Genomic DNA, 17,754 nt, shown 5'->3' on the forward strand with positions numbered 1-17,754 from the left:
TCCTGCGTTAACCTATGCCGCCATCTTGGTTTCTCTCTCTACATTTTGCATCTTAAAACAATCTTGTTCATATTAAAACCAATGTAATATGTAATTTCAAAAGTATACTTTTTTTTTTCTCCTAGCAGCTCTGTGACTTTCTCCATCCATGTGTTACTATTATAAAAAAATTGTATCTTTAGACACATAAACCCATCACAAAACAAAAACCTAATAAGTAGTTGTCTACGGTAAAGTGGATTTCAGGAAATATTTTGACCTAAGGCCATGATGAATGTGATAAACTCTCAGGAACTAATTTGGTTCTAGTCTAGTATATTCCAAAGAAGACAACATATTTTAGTTTGAAACAATATACATAGAGATTCACCATTTTACCTAAAAATGGAGTTCAGTGTGAAGCTCACCTAAGTTATCATCAAAGGTTCAGAAATTACACAGGAAGTTAGGGAAAGGTATGTTAAGTTGAAGCCATATAACACAATTTCCAAACCTTAACCTACTCATGCAAAGATAACAAGCACTTTGAGGTAAGATAACCAGAAATGATTAGAAGTTTCACTATATTGAGAGTCCAAAAGCCCTCACTGAAGTTCAATGACTTGCTAGGGGGACTCACAGAGTTCAGGAAGACTGTTATACTCACAGTTACAGATCATTACAGCAAAAGGGAAAAAGATTCACAGGGCTGGCTCCAGGAGACATCAGGCATAAGCTCCCAATTTTTCTCTCACAGTATAGTCAGGGAGACAACATTTATTTCCTCCAGACACAATTTGTGACAGTATGCACAGAGCATTGTCAGCCAGGAAAGCTTAACAGCCTGGATGTGGGCCATCACAAAGGTATGCTGGACCTTAGCCTCCTACCTCTTCAAAGGTCAAGCTGCTTCCATGTGGCCCAGGGACCACCACATGAACCAAGACTCTCTTATCAGGGAAGATATTCCAAGGCCTTCAGAGTTACACCCAGGTTCAGGGCAAGGACTAAACCTTTCTTGGGAATGTGCAGTGTGAACAACCTAGACTTGCACCGCTAATCCTTTACTGCACAGGATCCCAGCATGAGAAGCCAGGGCGTGCATCTGAGTCTCACATAAATGATACACTATTCCAGCAGAGCCTAAGGACTCATATATGCCATAAGAAATATTTACTATCACTCTAGGACAAAAATGTCCCACTAGGTTTTCATAGTCAAGAAAAAGATTTGGTTTTGTAGGCAATTCTTTCCCGGCAATTAACCAGCCTGTGGTGAACTCCATAAGTTGTCTACATAATAAATTTGTACCACGTATCTACTTACTGGGTATCTGGAAATAAAAACAACACAATCTATTCCCCCAAGGAAGTCATAGTGAGGTGTAGAGAAAGCCAAGAAAAAAGCCTTTAAATATAGTAAGGTAGGTGCTGTGAAAAGCCAAAGCTAGGACATGATACACAAAGAAACAGCCCCTTACTCGGTTAGAGGAGGCAGAGATCACTGCTAATCCGTGACATTGAATCTGATGGGAAAGAACAAATAGAAGGAGAGAAGCACAAAAGCACATTATTTTCAGAAATCAGCCCCTCCACACTCATGGAGTTATGAGACAAAATGGAGTGCTTGGAAGAAGCTTTGAGTAGGTTAGTTTAGATGAGCACAGGAGTGCTGGAACCACATAAAGCATGAAGACCATGGAGTCACATGGAGGATCCAGGGCCAAAAATATCCAAGGCTGATCCATTCCCTGATATACCAAATGTCTTAGCGGTTTTATTCCCTTACAAACAAAAATAAGGCAAGTCAAATAAATAGCAACACTGACGTTTTAACTGAATAATAATTGAATATTCTAAAGTTATTTAAGCCCAGTCTTTACCTTGTTTCTTCATATAATCCATGGCTTCATTCTACAGTATTGCATTTTCTGTCTGTACACATGTAAACAAATAAAGCCCTGATAGGCATTAGTTGAGTTCCTGTAGACGGTAAAAATCTCAGTGAAATACAGAAGGTTGATGCTCTGGGGAATAAAATAATATTTAATAAAGCCATGCCAAGCTATTAAATGTCAATCTGTGAAAAACTTCTGATGAGAATCTCATTTCATAGCCCTTTTTGCTGTTATTACACCCCTTATTATGAGCAAGATGAGTCTTTTTGTAGCACTTTACAGTCCTTGCATCCAATAGGAGCAGAGAAACGCAGACATAATAGAATGTAACTCAGATCTCATTACTTATGAATGCATTTTTAGCTGTTCGCATCTTAGAAATGTCCAAATATCCTCCTGGTGGCAAACTGCAGGCACACTTCATCTGTAGCTTTCACTTTCACTTCAAAGGGTGAAACCAATCTCACAATTGCCCCTGAAGCATGAACTCTTCAATGACTTTCCCATAATGCTGTGAAAGGAAGTTTAGACCTCAGGAAGATGCTAGCTGGCATGAGGTAAATCAGACGCCACAACCATGAAGCAGTGACCGTTTTTGCAAGCCAACAAGAAACATTATAAAGCATCTACCAATAGAAACAAAATCTAAAAATTATGGGATTCCTAAGAAGGCTTTGTAGATATTCAGTTACTCAACAAAATTTGAGATGGTATTCCTTTCCTTTAGTATCCTTTTTCTCTTTTAAGAGACTTAACATTACAGTGTAAAATGGATTCTTTATCAGCACAACAATTTGAGAGGTAATGACAATATTGTTGGTATGATTAAAAAGGGACAGAGCCAGGGAAGCATTTTCCCTGGGTGGTGAAATTGGGGTGTGGGGAACAAGCCCTTAGACTTACTCCTCCAGCATCTGTTCTCAAGTACTGCTTTTTTGTTGTTGATATATTTTTTTTATTGATTTCAGAGCAGAAGGGAGAGGGAGAGAGATAGAAACATCAATGATGAGAGAGAATCATTGATCAGATGCCTCCTGCATGTCCCCTACTGGGTATAGAGCTGGCAACCCAACCCGTGCATGTGCCCTGACCAGGAATCGAACCGTAACTTCCTGGTTCATAGGTTTTATGCTTAACCACTGAGCAACACCAGCCTGGCTCAAGTTCTGCTTTAGAAACCTGTTTCCTATTTCTAGGCTTACTTCATGTATTTGAGCCCATGACAATCAAAATCCTCATATAAACACAAAGTAAGTAAAGGAACATCTCTGAAATGACACACAAGAGACTGAAGGGTTTGGAATGTATTTCTTTTTTATGTATTTTTTTATTTTTCAATTACAGTTGACATACAATATTATATTAGTTTTAGGCATGTAATATAGCAATTGAAGATTTTTATACCTTACAAAGTGATCACACCAGTAAGTCTAGTACCCATTATTGATATATTTCCTTATTCCCTATGCTATATGAAATGTAGTTCTTTAGCAAAAAAAAAAATAATAATAATAATAATAAAATAAATTTAATAAGTTAAATAACATCTATTGCAAGATTATGTTCCCCAAAGGAAGCTGAAATAATTCCCAGAATCTATTTTGGAAATGTTCTCAATGCCTTGGCTTTAGATAACAGAATAAGTTAATTGGTTCTGCATATTCTAATTCAACTCCCATAATAGCGCTGGAAAGATTTAAACATGATGACGAATACATTTTAACTAATACGGGCAATTCTCCTTATTGGTCTTTAAATGAATATGTGCTGTCAGCTGAATTCAGTGGCTGTTTGCCATTTTTGAAAGCCAGAGATTAATAATAGCCTGCTTGATAGATTTATCTCTGACCTTACTGGCAGAATAAAAATGTTAAAGGCTGAATGTTGAATTCGTTGCTAACAATTAATTCTCCTGGATAATGCACGGGTTGTTGGCATATAGTGAGTGCAAATGGTCAGTGTTCATATTAGTCTTGAAACATCAGCCCTGTAAGAGATGTTAGAACTTAGCTCAAAGCATCCATGAAGCACACAGCTGAGTAGGAGACAAAGGTGGTTATTGGAGATGGGAATAATATATAGGAAAAGTCAATGATATGAATGACCCAGTTTGATCCCTTACTCATCAAAAATCATTTCCTATCAGTCCTATAGATTCGACCTACCACTTGAAATAAGCAATAACAGATGGTCTTTATAGGAAATCAATAAATAGCATAGGACTTAAGATGAAAAGTAACATAAAATACGATTTCATGAAAACTTATCACAGGTGATTAGCAGCAACATGGGGCCAAATTATTTTGGAGTTATGTGACTCTCTGAAACAATTAGTTACGTTATTATAGATAACACTGACAGAGGGTCATCACAAAACTCCTCACACACAAACAAATGTCTGTCTTCTTTGTCAGGATATAGCTGTAGATGCTGCTATACTGGAGAACAGGAACTGACCGGAGCAGGTATAGCTATCTGTCACTCTGTCTGATTTTTTAAAAAAATCTTTAGTCAAAACAATTACTGTCTAGAACAGGTTTTAGCAAACTATGGCTCACAGATCCGATCTGTTCTTGGTGCCCGTTTCTGTAAGTAACATCATTAGAACACAGCCACACTTGTCCATTTTGTGGTTTATCTATGGCTTTCACACTGCAAAGGCAGACTTGAGTAGTTGCAACAGAGACTGAACAGCCAGTAATGCTGAAACCATTCCCTATCTGGCCCTTTGCAGAAAAAAGTTTGCTTGCCCTACTAGTCCAGAGCCTGCAGATCACATTGTAATGCAGCCACCCATCATCCCTGCACCCACTGAGGTTAAAAGCCCTAGGAAGCACCCCTAAACTAGAGATTTCTGTGGGTGGGGGAGGGGATAGTGGGGGTCTCTTTAAGATGAGATCATGCTCTCCCCAGCCTCACTGATTGCCTACAGTGATTCTAACATCGGACAGAGTGCCCGGATTAGAAGCGATCCACTGTCCTTCTGTCATGGACTTAGATGCTTGTGGGGAAGACTTCTATCACACAAATAGGTATTTACTCTGTTAACAAATGGCATTTTAAAATGATTCACTGCCCAATGAGAGTTACCACTGGGTTGGGGACAGTGACAGGGATTAGAATGATGCTTGAAGGGTAAGAAAGGGATCAGATGGGGAGTGTGTTAGAGAAGGTCAGTGAGGCTCTGAGACTGAAGGAGTCTGATAACTTCAAAGAAGGAAGGTCATGTAACGTGTAGTCAAAAACGAGGGGGTGGAGGGAATGCATTAACAAGAGCCTGGCTAGTAGGTCTAAAGAAATTATCTAAAAAAGGGGGGAAAAAAGAACAACCAGAAAATAGAAGCCCTTTGGAGTCTGTGAGAAGAAAGTGGGCCTAAAATTCCCCTGTGGCCTTCTCAATAAAAACTGGAAACTAATTGCATAAAGAAGAAATTCCCTCCCTACTCTGCTTTTTAACCTCTAAGAATACTCAAAAATAAAAATATTCACAGGCTTGCTTTGCATCAAATGGCCCTTTAGCACTGAATAGTTCTCCTGTTTATACACTGCACAGATTAGTTACTTGAGATAAATACTACAAAGGATGAGTTCCTAAATGCCTCCCTAGAATCTTGTGAAGGAACAAGAAAATAAATATCCATAGTAATAATTCAAGCGACTTGTTTTAAATTTGTCTTAACTTTCAGGTTAAGAAAAGTTATCTGCTGTACTGAAGGGGTAGTTCCCAAAAAGTGAGAAGATTTTTCAGACAATGACTTATCTGATCTGATTAGAAAAATTTTATTCCTTTGTCATTATTCTTGCACCAGAGCCCTCCTTCTCTAGAACGAGGAGTTTGCGTTAGTTGTCTCCTTCAAGTGAGCTGTGTGGGTTAGCTTGGAATTGACGCTTGATCAAGGGATAGTGTCTCTCTCCCTAAGGTAGGAATGAATGATCTAAAAACATAGAAAAGCAAGCAAAATGGACACTAATAAAATGGAGAATCGTAGTTCATCCAGTTTGGCTGTGTAAGGAGTCGGATCAGGGTCTACTTTTCCTGTGTTGAAGCATGTCTTCTACCCAGTAGTGCTTATTTATCCCTCAACTTTCCTGAGCTTTCTCAGCAAACTCTCAGCCTTACCCACAAACATCTGGTTTCTCATTTGCATCTTCTCCTTTATCTGCATATAAAGACATTTCTCATTCTCAGCAAAACGTAAGATGGAAGTTCAGTGTCATTTAGTGCACAGACTCTGGTATGAGATAAAACCGCACATTCCTATTAAAGGTCACTCTAATCACTCTATTTGCATTCAGTGCAGAGATTTGGTGGCACGTCACTCTCAGGAGACCTGGTTCTAGAGGTCATCCCTAATCATCTTGTCAAAACAAGGACATCTATCCAAGTGCTAGAGACTTTGCTCTGGTGTCTGGGGAGATTATCCAGGCCCTGGAAGACTTACTGTATTTCTGGTCAAGGGCCAGGACTGGCCACATCATTTGTAGAGCCCAGTGCAAAATGAAAAACCTGGGGTCCCTTGTTATTAAGAATTTCAAAATGCAACAATGGAGCATGAGACCAAGCACGAGGTCCTTCTGAGTATCGGGCCTCATGCACACCCAGGAAGCCGGCCAAGTGTCCATGAAATAATGAACATGCAGTAGTTGTAACCCACTATCAAAGATAAGTGAGCATTTTTACCAATTCTGTAAACATGTGAATTAATGCAAAGAGAAGATTCTAAATCCACAAGACCTTTAACTTCAGACACAATTTCAAATACATTTATAGCTAAGAAATAACATCTATAGCTGCTTTCACTCTCTTTGAAGGCAAAACTGAGTATCTGTAGTTCTCTCTTTCCATGGTAGACCTGACAACAGAAAGCATTGAGATGCTGTGAACTAGCTCTTGGGATGCACCACAGGTGGTTCATTTTGCTTGCTTTTCTGTATTTTAAAAATATTTTCCATATTTCATACAATGTGAAAAAATTATGCTTTTCTATAGTCCTCTCCTCCTTGATAAGATTACTCTGGATTAGAATTTTTTTATTATTCTCTAAGAAGGTTGCTTTGTATTTCTCGAAGCATCACATGACCTGTGGCTGCCACAGGGAGACCTGGGTAGTGTGAGGGGAAGAGGCCGGTGCCTGCAGGGCCGCTGCAGCATGAGCTAACTAAAATGAGCAATTGATTTGGCCCGACTGTCTTTATCAGCAGCTGTTAGGAAATGCTGAAGCATGATTTTTCTCATCTAATGTCTGATTCTGCTAATGACGGTGTTTTATCTGCAGTGTATCTTGCTGCGGGTATTTTGGACACATTTCCTTTTCTCCTGGCCACACAAAAAGACAGTCCTATTACACTGAGGCCACAGTTGCTGGGCTTCCTTCTGTCCCTTACACAGTGAGTGGAAATCTCCAAGCCAGAGCGAGAGAGCTGTTCAGCCGCCATCCACTTAAATCCTGGTTTGTCTGGCCTGCCTGTGCCCATTAGCACAGAGTTCCTCATCTTGGTGGAGACCAGGGCACAATTCCTTGCCATGAAATACTGTATTCTTTTGTTTTAACTTAAGTCATTGATCAGTTTCTGCATTGAAATTATGAATATAAAGATCCACATAATATATTATCATTGCTTCAAAATGCTCACCATCTCATTTCTCAGGCACAGGTCTCTGCATGCCCACGTGAGCCTCAGTTCAATGGTATATAGCAATGACAACTCGGATATACTAAAGACTTCACCAAACTTCATCTGGGCTTTCTCCCACCAAATCTATCCGAGAAATTCCAAGATGACTGATTTGAGTTTTATTTAATAAACTTTCACATGCTGACTGTTAAACGGAGGGTCTAAGTAACCTGTAAGCTATTGGAAGTTGAGATGAACATGATTGGGAAACAAACAAATAAACCTCTTGGGTAACTGAGAAATATTTGTGCATCTTTTTAGTGTTAATATGGCTTGGTTAGCAAAAAATGTCCTGCAAAAGGACAAATTCACTGGGAAAAAAAAACCACACCCAAAACATTGTGGTCAATAGAGACTGAAGATGACAGTAATAGCAGTAAATCAGATTCACCTAATTTCCCCTTAAATGTCCATGGTAGGAAAAAAAAAGTGATGGTAAACAAGTTGTTTAGCTATGGCTAAATATTTCCTCATTGGTTATGCATCAAATGGTCAGGGTGTTTTGTTTTTAAATCAGTATTGCATTGAAGTAATGTTCTATTTATTAGATATTCTCTCAATACAGTTGGCCTAATACATAGGTCTATCTGATGTGATTTATGAAATCAAGAAAATTTTGTCCTAAAAATACTTCTCTTTATAATGCCTGAAATTGCTCAATTAGTAATTTTGGTACTTTGCTTTAGTTCACTGACCTTTCCGAGCTCATTTTTATTGAAAAATCAAAGAGTATTTTCAAATATCATCCAATTAAAGGACAGATTGGATTCTATCCTTGCAGGCCCTTAAGTAGCAACATTTTAAATTCTTCTCTATTCTACCTTTGACCTCAAAGGAACAGACCTGGGGAGACTACAGCCCTTGAGCCAGATCTAACCTTTCCCTGATTTTACCCAGTTGCATACATGACTCTTTGATGAAGCAGGGCCCTGTATGTCTTTTTCTTTTAATTTATCTTTATTGTTGAAAGTATTACAGATGTCACCTTTTAAGTTTCTTGAGTTTATAAGATGGAAATATTCCACTAAAGTCTATCGATTTGCTCTTATTTATCTTTGTGTATCTACCTGATACTATCCTTAAAATCAATATATTCATTTTTCCCATCTCTCCTCATATTTTTTAGCTTTCTTTTTTCTTCTGTGTGTTTGCCTGTGTTGTAGAGTGATATAGATGAGAAGAATGTTTTCTATTGAACAGGATCTTATCTTTCTTATTCTTACTGCAAGCATCATATTTTGGATCATTGTACATCTCTTAAACTTAAGCTGTTTTCACCTATGAGGCCCTCATTTGTTTATATTATTGTACTATCAGGAAACATCTCCATTCCTACTTTTACCCTTCAGCACTATGTCAAGACTCTATCCACAGAATTCTTTTTATCTTACACAAATCAAAAATTTAAAAATTATACAGCTTCCAAAGAGAGGGTGTTCCTCACCTGCTTTGTTTAATCCTATTAGAGATTTATTGGTTATATTTTAGATATTACATTTTTACAGACTTTTGTGCCCATTTTTAGTCCCTCTTTCTCTTCCACTCCCTGTTCTCAATCAACCACTGTTTGCTTTCTCTGTAATTATAGATTTTTTTGTTTGCTTGTCTACTGAACAGAATCTGCATTTAGGATATTATAAGATGGAATCATATAGTATACTAGAGGCCCAGCACACGAAATTGTGTGTTGGCAGGGTCCCTAAGCCTAGCCTGCGATCAGGGCCATCTTCAGCCTGCTACCAGTCCCCGATCCTGCCCCGCCACCGCCCCCAGCCACCCAGTTCCCCTCTCGCCATCCGATGATTGGAGCCTGCGGGCCGGTGGGGGAGGGACTGAGAGGTGGTCAGTGCACCTCATAGCAACTGGTCGAGTGGTCGTTCCGGTCGTTACACCATTATGGTCCCTGGGCTTTTATTAGATAGGATACTCTATGTTTTTCTTTCTCTCAATAAAATTGTTTTAAGGTTCATCCATGTTATTGTATGTATCAGTTCATGCAGCAACATGCAACAACTTTTTTATTGCTAAGTCATATTTCATTATATTAGAATACCATGATCTATGTATTCATTCGTTAATGGCAATTTATTTTTTACCCTCCATATTATTTTTAAATTAGGTGAATATTTCATGATCAGCTACTAAAGATGCATAAACTGCTTCAAATGTCTCAGTCAGGTAAAAGATTCATCATGACATCTTATCTAAACATAACCTTTACAAAAATTGTGCAGAGGGAAACAAGTTCCTCAGAATGTCATACTTCAAAATATGGAGAATGTCTATGAATATGGTGGCAGAACCAAACTGTATTTTATGAATGGACAACATAAGACTGCTGTCTATATAATTGATTTCTTTAAAACATGAGTAGGATGTGAGTGAATGAGTCAAGTAATGTTCTGGAAAAAGGTGATGTGTAATCTAGCAAAAACCAATATATCACAATTGCTTCAACAGGGAGGCAGCTTTCCCTTTTAAAGTGACCCAGTGATCCCCAAACACCAATCAGAAAGAATATATACAAACCTATGTTCGTAGTGGCATTATTTATAATAGCCAAGATCTGGAAACAGCTCAAGTGACCATCAGTACATGAGTGGATAAAAAAGCTGTGGTATATTTACACAATGGAACACTAAGTGGCTATAAAAAAGAAAGATCTCTTATCCTTTGAGACAGCATGAATGGACCTGGAGATTATTATGCTGAGTGAAATAAGCCATTCAGAGAAAGAGAAATACCATATGATATCACTAATATGTGAAACCTAATGTACAAAATAAACTGATGAAAAAATAGATCAGAGGCATGGATACATAGAACAGACTGACAAATGACAGAGTGGGGGACTGGATAAGAGAAGATGAAGAGATTAGCCAAAGAATATATGCATAGCCCATGGACACAGACAATTATGTGGTGAAGGCCAGGGGAGGGTGTCTGGGTAGAGGTGGACAAAGGGGAGGGGAGAGGGAACATCTGTAATAGTGTCAACATTTTTTTAAGTCCTATTATGTAATATTACTCTAAAGACACTTACTGTAGGGATCCAGTCTTTATTTCAATTGCCTACTTAGTTTCATTTGGAGACACTTTTTTCTTAGCATGGCACAGACCTATGTTTTGGTGGCTATGTAGGGTAAAAAATATACCATCTTGTCCATAGCCTCAGTCTGATGTGCCTTGCTTCTGCCTTGTTCCTCCTTCTCCCCTACCTATATGTGCCAGGTCAGGCAAGGCGAGGGTCAGGAGAAAGAATGAAGCAATGAAGAGTCAAATCTCTTGACTCTGAGCCTCAAGAAGGTTGAGCAGATGTGTCTGTTTATCAGAAGTATAACCTCTCACCTTTCACCTTCCATGGAATCAAACACCCTTCTCTCTAAGGCAGCTGTGCATGTGTGTTTTATTTGTTTGGGTTTTTTTTTTTTTTTTTCCTCCACAAGAATCACATAAGAGAAACCTAAGGGCTGTAGGGTAACCTGGACATTACAGTCTACTGAGCGGTAACACGGAGCCATGCTCTCCTCTAAAACCTGGTGACAGGGAGGAAATAATTTTCTTTGTTCTTCAGCTGACAAATTAAATTACATATACAGTCCTTGGGTTACATTGGACTCGACGTTCGTCGTTTCGTGGTTACATCGCCATCTCCCATTTATTTATAAAAAAAAAATTTCCGTCATTTCGACGTATGTAAATATGTGCTTTATGTTTTTTATTATTTATTTACCACAAGTAAAGGTCAGGAATTGTTCTCTTTCTTTTAATTTTTTTTTACTGTTTCACTTCATTACTGCTGTGTCTGTGCTCCATGTGAGTGATGTAGGTGCTTATGTGGGTGGGTTCTGACTTATGGCGAAAATCGCGTTGTGTTGCGCCGTAGGAACGGATCTCTGACGTAACCTGAGGACCTACTGTACACATACTGGGTGCCCATGAGAATATGAGACCCAAGGTCCTATCAGGCAGTAGAGGCTTATATGCCATCCTGAGTTCTAAGGAATAGCTTTCAAAGGGGAAGAAGGTAATTCACAGGATAATAAAGAGAGCAGCCTGGCAGGCATGGCTCAGAGGTCGATTGTCAAACCATGAACCAGGTCAGTCACGGTACAATTCCCGGTCAGAGCACATGCCCAGATTGCAGCTTGATCCCCAGGGTGGGATGTTCAGGAGGCAGCCAATTAATGATTCTCTGTCATCATTGATGTTTCCATCTCTCTCTTTCCCTCTCCCTTCTTCTCTGAAATTATATATGTATGTATGTATGTGTATGTATATGTGTGTGTGTGTGTGTGTGTGTGTGTGTGTATTAAAGAGCAGCTGTTTGGTAATTACATGGTTGCCCTGCTTTACAAATAAGTAAAAAATTTGTCTCTGAAAATAGCTCTCTCTCTCTCTGGGCCAGGACCTCTTTCTAAATTATTTTAGGTAGTTAAGGAAGAGATAAAAGTTTTTCTTGAATCTACTGGATCTTGACTGCCTTCAATTCAAAATAGTCTACATACCAGAGTGGCACATTTGGGGGAGACTTGTTCTGAATGAACCCCCTTTTTTCCTCCCAAAGCTAAAAGGGCCTTTAAAACACATCGTCCCTTACTTTCCCTTAGGTAGTTATTGTGCTTTGCATAAGGAAAGACTAATTACATTTACTCATGTGAATAACACACTATGTATGCCTTATTAACTAGCATACCCTAATAAGTATGCATAATGACTTGCTATGTATCAGAACAACTTTTTTTTTCTTTTTCTTCTATTTAACTTCCAACCTTTTCTCTAATTATGTGCATTTACTTTTATCTTTATAGTCTGTAACTCACATAGCATGGTTACCTGCTTACAATTTTTAAAAGGTAAAAATATTGGCAGACATGTAATAGCACACCCATACCATGTCCCTCAAGAGATCAACAGTTAAAATGCTGGTTTCTAACATGTTTTCCTACTTAAAAAGAAGACACCTTTTCTATTTCACTGGGAAAATACCTATTTTTGCTCAGCAATCTCTGGGTGCAGTGGAACCACGCCCCTGGCTAATTAGGCATTAATCTCAGGTGATGGACCAGCCCAGCCTGCCCTGGACTCCATCACCCCACATCAGGAAGACTTTGTTAATTTTTTAGCAAGACTCCTTCTGCTTCTTTTCTTGCTCTGCATCTTGTCAAATTGAAGAAACACAGTTTTCCCTTGATTGGATCTGCGCTGTGGGGAATGCCCTGATCCGCAGTCATGAGGATGGTTGAAGATACAAAGAAATGCAGACACAAAATACTGCTACTTTCACAGAAAATATCCTGTGGAGAAGTGGCATTGATTATTCCTGGGGACATTTTAAGAAACCTTAATTATGGCTCTTGGAACATCTTTCCTTTTCATTCCATGTCGTACATGAATAGAAGGGAAAGATGCTTCTTTCACTTAGCAAACCCTATGTAAGAAACAGAAAGGATCGAATTATATAAATGTGATTCAGTAAAGGTGATCAACTATACTGCTATATAGCAACAAATACTTATTAACCACCTACTATGTGAAAAATGCATAATAAAATATAATCAATATATCATTTTTGGTAGCCTGAATTTTCAAGTAAGTAGAGAGACACATACTTGTATAACTATAATAAAAAGGAACCTAAGAAAGATGTTATAATAGAATCAAAACCATTCTATTGAATGTTGAATGTTGGATCCCCATGTATCTGTCAAAATAACATTCACTAAAACAACTTATTGATACAAGGCTGAGTTCCTCTGCAGAGCTTTGGTGGTGTCTCAAAGTGGGGAAGGCAAGATTGAAATTTACTGAAAATTGAATATTTGTCTTAAAGGAGGATTTTAAAACTAGCCCTAGCCGGTTTGGCTCAGTGGATAGAGCATCGACCTGTGGACCAAGGGTCCTGGGATCGATTCAGCTCAAGGGCACATGCCTTGGTGCAGGCTCCTCCCCAGCTGGGGCCCTGCTCAGGGCGAGTGCAGGAAGCAACCAATCAATGTGTTTCTCTTCCACTTTCCCCCCCTCTTCCACTCTCCCTAAAAATCAATGGCAAAATATCCTCGGGTGAGGATTAAAAAAGAATGAATGAATGAATGAATGAATGAATGAGGACTTTTAATGGGAGCAAGAGAGGAGGGAAGAGGGGATGGGAACTTGATTAGATTTGGGTAGGGATTATAATGTAAGTTTAGGGTTGGTGCAAAAAGCAAGGTGGCAAATTTTTAAGCAAGGGAGTCATAGCATCTTTGGGCAAAAACTGTCTACTGATACTTTCCATTGAACACTTGTTGGATCTCTTAGAAAATTCCTTCCTGGAGTAGGAAAGTCATTCTAATGAAGATAATGGAATAGTACCATTATGTTAGTGTAGACCAGAATCTACAGACTGTATCTGGGTGCCAAATTTAGCCCTGTGGGCAGAGCTGAGAAAGTTCTTTACATTTTAAAGGATTGTAAGAAAAATAATTAAAGGATATGCAACAGAGATCCTATGTTACCTGAAAATCCTACAATGTATACTACCAGCCACTTCACATTTGCCAACCCCTAATGCAGACAGTAAGTCTGGTGGATGGGGAGGTAATGTCACTTTCGGCCCCCAAGCATGGTGTTGGAGTACACTGTTTTTGTTCTCAATATTCAAATTCACTGCAGAGAAGAAAATGATGGACAGAAATTTGGGTTTGGCTTGGGCACTCTGAAAAAGAGATTGGAGATGAGGTAGGGTTGGGTATATTAAAACAGCAAAAGGAATGACTCATGCAAAGGCAAATGTGGGGGGATACAGTCATTTTCTCTTTGTTCATAATCACCACCTCACTTATTCAGATCCTGATTTTTAACAAGTGGTGTAATAAACAGGCCAGATCAGCTTTAGCCCTGCTTTGTGTGAGTCAATTTTGTAAGACAATAAAGAATAACAAGAACTGCACCATTAAAAAAGTGGGTCCTTAGGGAAAACCACCCACACATATGTTACAGTTAGTTAGCAATGTCTATCATTTTTTTCTTTTTGATTGCTCAAACACTGAACTCTAAACGAGTATGTTCCTTTAGGAAATCTCTCTATTGTATTTTATTCTTATGAATAAGTATAAAACTAACTAGAATTGAATCATCGAATGGCCCATTTGGAATCTGTTAGAGGAGGTAGATTCACTTGATACAATGCAAGTTGCTAATTAATGAAGTGATGTAAGTAAATCCCTACCATCATAAGTAACAATTGGTTTTGGATTGAGTAATAGATAATACGTGAGTTCTTCATATGGTCCAGATTATTTATATTTATATATATATATATATATATATATATATATATATATATATATATATATATGTATGTATTTTTATTCTATAACTAAAGGCCCGGTGCACAAGATTTGTGCACTGAGGGGTGGTGGTGGGGGCGGGGTCCCTCAACCTGACCTGCACCCTCTCACAATCCGGGAGCCTCAGGGGATGTCCGCCTTCCAGCTTAGGCCTAAGTTAGCAGTCAGACTTCACTCTCACAATCTGGGGCTCTCGCACTCCCAGGCTCTTGCAGTCCAGGACCCCTCGCTCCTTACAGCATGCCTGCAGAGGAGGTGGGAGAGGCTCCTGTCACTGTGGCTGTGCTCGCTAGACAGAAGCAGGGCTCACTGCTCCTTAGAGCTGCCTTGGAGGCGGGAGAGGCTCTCACCACCGCTGCTGCACTCACCAGCCTTGAGCTTGGCTCAGGGCTTCTGGCTAAGCAGTGTTCCCTCTGTGAGAGTGCATTGACCACCAAGGGGCATCTCCTGCGTTGAGTGTCTGCCCCCTGGTGGTCAGTGTGCATCATAGCGACCGTTCATTCCACTGTTTGGTCGATTTGTATATTGGCCTTTTATTATATAGGATCTTTCTGTTCTTTGAAGCTATTACAGAGTAAGCATAGCTGAAGACTGGCATATCATGACATGTCATATAAAATGTGACCCTGGGGACAGAAACATGTAACAATCTCCTCCAGGTCCAGGTGAGATATTACATGTCCTAGAACTTTATTTTTAATACTTTCTTGTTGAAAGTAGTACATAGGTTCTTTTTTCCCTAGAATTTTTTGATCCACATTTCACCTCTGGCTTTTTCAACTTCACACTGATCCTAGGTCTCTGGATTTGTTTGTCAAAATAGCCAAATAGCAAACCTGAGTATCATAAACAGATAAAGCTAATCTCCAGAAACCAGTATTTACCTCCAATCATAAAGGTGATATCTTCAGATTCCTGAAGTAAAACTCAAACAGAAGCAAGGTGACTTTTTCCAACAGTGTTAAAAGAATGACAAAGAGATAGAGATAGAGATAGAGATAGAGATAGAGATAGAGATAGAGATAGAGATAGAGATAGAGATAGAGATGGAGATAGAGATAAGGACCTGGATAAAGAAAAGGGTGAGTTTGTTTTATTTCTAAGACTTTATCAATTTACTAAGTAGAACATCGAGAGTTAAACACAGTAAGGCAGGGATCATTCTTTTTCCTCCAGCAATCAGTACATGCCATCCATAATCCCTTTCCTCGGGCTCTGTGCTCTTGCCAATGTATATGAATTTCAACTGTGATTTCTCCACTAAGGATGTCCAATACTTATCATTCCCACTATAGCAGCACAACCTCAGGCCTAAAGTGTACCCCAGGCGTGTGTGTGTTTACTAACTTATAACCTGGTGTAAACCGTGCTTCCTGGGAACACAACATTGTGTTTGCTTTTCTGGCTCTTAGTCTCTGAAGAACCATCATAATACTTTGTGGAGGGAACTCACTTCACATTTCTAAGCTAATAATAACGATCAGGACGGAAATTGTGCTCTGGGCCTTCGTGTCTGTGTAGAACTCTTCAACACACTTAACAAAGATTATTCCATGTCATCCTCCCCCAGCAACCTGTGAGGAAGGGAATATTAGAATCCCTGTTTTACCAATGAGAGCATTGAGGCTCTGGAGGTGAGCGTGCCCAGTAAAGGTCGTGCAGAGAGAGGAGCTGAATTTTAAATGAGATGTGAGTTTAATCTCACATCCTGCTGTTCTCAGGAGAACTAGTGTTAGACCTGGTATATTCAAAATGGGAAAAGTAATGGGATAAAAAAAAATAGAAAGATTGAGGCCACATTGAGTCTGGAAGATGACGGCCACATATTCTTTTCTGATCAAGCTCCTACAGAGGTGTTTTTTTCTATTAAAATAATAACAAAAATCAACAGACCAAATGATCTTTGAAATAGGACGATTGGGAAAGATGAGTTACATGCAAAATATGCATTCTTTATTCAAGTCAAAGTGTCGAGACTGGTCAGTGTCTAAATACAGGGACATAGAAGGTTTAGTATTCTTACAGTATCATCTCATTGGACTGTACAAAAGCTGAGAGAGATAAAAATCATGGTCCTTTAAAAGAATAAGTCAGAGAGGTCAGAGCAAAATAATTGATTTTTTGTGTTTAACAGTAAGTTAAAGAAAGCAAATTACATATTATATACAACTAAGGTGTAAAGAAGGAACAGTTAATGAACAACATGATGGTTCCTAATAGATTCTTTCATTAGATCAGAGAAGAGGGCAGGGTCATTATGAGGTGTCCGTTTGAGTCCATTTCTAAAGATGTGGGATTTGGAAGGCAGTTTTCTTGCTAGAAGCATTCGTTGTTACTGCTGGTCACGTAGGAAGGATGGAGTGTCTGACAATGATGGACAGAGCAGCAGCCTTGCTGCTTGGAAATTAATTTGAAGTCCTCTTCTAGAGAACTGCTATCTTCGGTTGCTACACAGAAACTTGTTTGTACTAATAATGTGTGCTCAATCCATAGGACACACAGTACAAGACAGAAGTCTAGAATTTCCAAACAAAAACAAAAACGTTGCAAAAATAACCCAAGAGGAAGTTTTTAGGGAAATGTCTAAATTTTAATGATCAGGGTATTTAATGAATATTCTGTGACCATACTTCAAATTGCAATAATGAGCTTTAAACCATATACAACATGCAATATAGAAACATATATTAGGAAACATTCCATGTGTGTTTGGTTAAAACTAAACACAGCAGATAAAATATTTATTGAAATAGGTTTAATAATAATTAATAATGATAATAAAAGATGCTTATAGTTATTGAGCTTTTTAGGATAGGCTAGGTATTGTGCCAGATGGTTTATAGGCATTAGATCATTTAATCTTCATAATAA

Source organism: Myotis lucifugus, unplaced genomic scaffold (assembly GCF_000147115.1).
Source record: "Myotis lucifugus unplaced genomic scaffold, Myoluc2.0 scaffold_6, whole genome shotgun sequence".
Lineage (NCBI taxonomy): Eukaryota > Metazoa > Chordata > Mammalia > Chiroptera > Vespertilionidae > Myotis > Myotis lucifugus.